Source organism: Pongo abelii, chromosome 9 (genome assembly GCF_028885655.2).
Source record: "Pongo abelii isolate AG06213 chromosome 9, NHGRI_mPonAbe1-v2.0_pri, whole genome shotgun sequence".
Classification (NCBI taxonomy): domain Eukaryota; kingdom Metazoa; phylum Chordata; class Mammalia; order Primates; family Hominidae; genus Pongo; species Pongo abelii.
Window position 1 is genome coordinate 73143856 of NC_071994.2, and position 4434 is coordinate 73148289.

The 4434-nt window shown below is 38.8% G+C and overlaps 1 pseudogene; it reads right to left on the bottom strand.

Moving 5' to 3' along the window:
* Positions 1 to 573: 573 nt before the first annotated feature.
* On the bottom strand, positions 574 to 1610 carry LOC100462631 (olfactory receptor 51A4-like; annotated as a pseudogene).
* Between the last annotated feature and the right edge of the window lie 2824 nt (positions 1611 to 4434).

A 4434-nucleotide genomic window follows, 5' to 3' on the forward strand; every position in this document is an offset into this window, starting at 1 on the left:
TGGCAATGCCAAACTTTCTGTAATGCACAATCAGAAATGCATAAAGAGAATCAAAAGGAAACTACCACTTCCTAATCTGTAAATAACTGCAAATAAATTTTGTATATACACTGTTGCCATACGTGTTTCCCTACCACCCACCTCTCTTTTCTGATTCTTGTTATATAAGCTGGTTAAAATTAAATTTGGGAAAAGAGGGCTGGTATTAAGGTGAATATAGTTTACTATAGCTCTTCCTTAGGTTTATAAATCAAATGAGAAAGAAAAATCCAGGGGAGGGGAGGGAAGGAGAGAGGTGCCTGTACAGATAGATACACACACATATTCTCTGAGTTTGGTTAAGCTCTCTGGATAAGAAGATATTACAGCATATATGAGTTTGAGATAGTTCAGCTCTAATCAGAGCAATGAGAAGATTATCAAGGTGATACTTTAATAAGTTTTACAACACATTTAGTCTCCAAAAACTTGTAACAGAGCTGAAACACTCGAAAACCTCAAAAATTAACTCTCCACAACCACTCCTCCCCTACCCCAAATCTCAGGGTCATGTGTCAGGGTCCTTCTGCTGTTTTAGAAAACATCAATCCTCTTCTGCTGGAAGCGCTTTAGGAGGCTCTGAAGGATCTGCCTAGACTTGACACAATACACAATGGGGTTCATGAAGGGTGGGACCAAGAAGTGTAGGTTGGCCATAAGCACTACCAGAGCAGGGTAGTCATGCTTCTTTACTCAGTGAAACACAGACAGCCCCAGTTTGGGCAAATAAAAGATAAGAACAATGCAGAGGTGTGAGACACACGTGTTGAGTGCCTTGAGCCATTCCCCAGGGGATGCAATGCCCAGCATGGTTCGTAGGATCAGGGCATATGAAAGCATGATGAGGAAGGAGTCAAGGCACAGTGAGAAGAGGATGGAAACCAGGCCAACCAGGCTATTGATCTGGGTGTCTGAGCAAGCCAACCCCACGAGGTCACAGTGCAGGCAGTAGCAGTGAGAGAGAGCGCTGATCTTGGGAAAGAGCAGCTGCTGCAGGAGGATAGGTCCTGGGAGGTTGAGCAGAACAGCCCTCACCAGAATGGCAGTTCCCACCTTGGCTGTGGCTAAGCAGGTAAGGATTATGGCATAATGCAGAGGGTCCCAGATGGCAATAAAGCTATCGAAGGCCATGGCCAGCAGTATACCAGACTCCACATAGGTGAAGGTATGGATGAAGAACATCTGTGCTGCACAGAGATCAAAGGGCAGCTCACGAGCTCCCAGCCAGTAGAGACGCACCATGGTGGGGAAGGTGGAGGCACAGAGGCCCAGATCAGAGGCTGCCAACATGGACAGGAAGATATACATTGGTTCATGTAAGGCTGGATCTGTGTGGATCAGGAAGAGGATGATATTATTACCCAGGATGGAAACCACACAGAAGAGGTTGATGGGGATGGAAACCCAATGATGAGAGGCTTCCAGGCCTGGAAAACCAGTGAGGAGGAAGGTAGACTGACCAGAAGTGCTGGTGTTGCAGGAGAACATAGTGATTCCAGGCAGTAGTTGTCCATCCTACGAGTAAGAAGCATTGTTCATTTGATCATTACTTATAAAGTCCCTAATAAGTGTGGGCTTGAGAAAGAAGAGCTACCTCATAACCCTTTCTTAGGCTATGAAACAAACTCCATTCATTTTAGGAGTTCTATTTCCTTCTGTTTCCTGAGCTTTTGGGCTTGAATAAAATGATGTAGCACTTTATTCTCTTTTTATTCAAAAAGAGAAAGTTTCTGAGTTGATCTTTGCTTACTGCTTATGGCTATTTCATTAGCCACTATTTTCCCTTTGGCCTAAACAATCTTTTTTCACTTGTTAAACCTAAAAGACTAAACCTAAAGATTAAAAGTCTCCGACTCCAGAGTGTCTTCTCAGACTAAAAACTGAAGAAAGGAGAATAATTTTATGTAGAAATTTAAAATTATGTTAGAAACAAGTTTAAAATCCATTTCTACTTATTCTTAGGGTGAGTTTTCCAGTCTGACAGATCTATTAACAAATACACCATAAAAGCCACACTCAAACAAATGAGGTATTTTCAAAACCATCCTCTTAGAAGGCTGGTTGCATATTCCTCTAGTGCGGTCATAGAACCAATATTTTCTGTATTTCTTTTCTAGAAATGCCTTTGGGGCCCAAAACAGGTTCTTTAAATGTGCTTAATGATGACAAATTTATTTCCTATGAAGATGAACTGGCTTAAAGGAAGTAGTCAATAGTTCTTGATATTAAGAACTGGTAAACAAGATAGTAGTTCACCAGACACATTCAATTTTGTTAATCTCCTTCTTTACCAACTCTACCTTCACTTTATAGGCTGCTTAAAGCTTGCATATTTTATTCTGGCCCTACCTTCAAAACAGTCCTGTGGCCATGAACTCAATTAGAAGGAACTTTCCTCTTAAATATCTCTTCTTCAGCCCTCCTACTATAACAGTTGTTATGATAGGGCCAAGTACTCTGAAGTACTCCCAAGTTGGGGGCAGAAGGTGGAGGCTGACACATCTTGAGGCACATCCCCTGAAGGGTCAGGCAGAGCAGCATAAACTTCCAGAACCCCAGGGTTAATCATGTTATTCCATGGAGGTCAAAATGCAGTGTGTGAGCTCTTCTGTTCTAATAACCTCACATAGCACTTTCAGGCTACACTTTCTTTCCAACTTCTCTCCTTAAAACAGGACTGCATCTCCATTTATCTCCTAAGCATCTCACATGGGGACTCTGCAAGATATTAAATCTATACTGCAAACCAAACTCTAATTCCTCCACATCTCCCCAAAGCTCACCGTTCAGCACTTGTTGGCTAGTGCCTTCCTTCCTTTCCTGTTATCTGTGAAATATCAAAAAACTAAGACAACTTTGTATATCCTTTTACTTTGTAACATATTCTCCAAATCGACTATCTTTAAACTATTCCCTCCTTTTAGATCCCAATGAAACTAATCTGGCTGAATCATCACCATTTTCCTGGATATTATAGCAGCTTAACTGTCTCACTTTCTTCTGTCTTTCTGCATTCTGATAAGAGTCCAAATTTCCATACTTGTAATTTCATAAATATTTCTAAATTGTCAGCAAAATATTTATGAAATGACAAGTATGGACATTTAAGCTAGTATATGTATACAGAGAAAAAAATGGTAATCAAATTTATATTAGGAAGATGTTTTCTATCATAACCGTGTTTATGATCACCAGTAGTTTCCCGATGCCTGCAGGATCAGATCTAAGCAAGAGCTTTATACTAAATCCAGAAGAGGAGAGGTCTTGTCCATTCGGCATGTCTAGTCTTTTCAATCACCTCTTCCCTAAGTATTAGGAACTCTACTCTTAAGACATTTTTTGACTCACCAAATTCACCATATTTGACCATTTCAAAAATATTTTTATTTAAATATAGCCTACACATAGAAAAGTCTGCATACCATAAATGTAAATCTTAATGAATTTCCACAAAGTGAATACACCCATGTGATAAACACCCAGATCCATAAACAGGATATTGTCATCCCCCACAAAAAAAACCCATGAATTCTTTCAGTCACTCTATCCCCTCAGTGATAATCACTATTTAATCCCACAGATTAACTTTGCCTATTTTTGAACTTTCTATAATTAGCATCATACAGTAGGTACTCATTTGTGTCATTCACTAAACTTTGGGAGATTCATCCATATTGCTTCATATAGCTATAATGTATTCATTCTCATTGCTGCATAATTTTTCCTTGGATGAATATACCACTATATATTTATCCATTCTATCATTAATAGACATTTAGGTCATTTCAAGTGTGGAACTATTATAAATAGTGTTGCTGTGAACACTCGAATATATATCTTGTATGAACACGTTTGCAGTTCTGTTGAGTATTACCTAGGAATGAAATTGATTTATCATAAGCTATGCATACATTCAGCTTTCACATATTCTTCCAAATAGCTTTCAAAAGTGATTTACCAATTTATACCCACAGCAACACTGTAGGAGAGTTCGATTATTCCACATCCTCATCAATACTTTGTGTGGTTGGTCTTTTTAATTACAGCTATTCTATGGGTGTGTAATGATATTGTCTTGTGGTTTTAATGTATATTTCCTTGATTTCTAATAAAGTAAGCACCTTTCCATATGTTTACTATTTAAATATCTTCTTTTAGGAAGTTTTCAGTCTTTTACTCATTTTTCTATTGGGTCACCTGCATTTTTCATATTCCTTGTATGTGTTCTCTATTCTGAATAACCACTGTGCATTTTATGTGTTTAAGTGGCTGGGCCACTTTCTAATTGCCATTTTATGAAAGTTATATAACCTTGACAGGTTTCTATTTCCTGAGTCTGTTTTCAATAGCTTTGTGCATGAACCAGCTTAATCCTGTAGTTAGATGCCTCACATA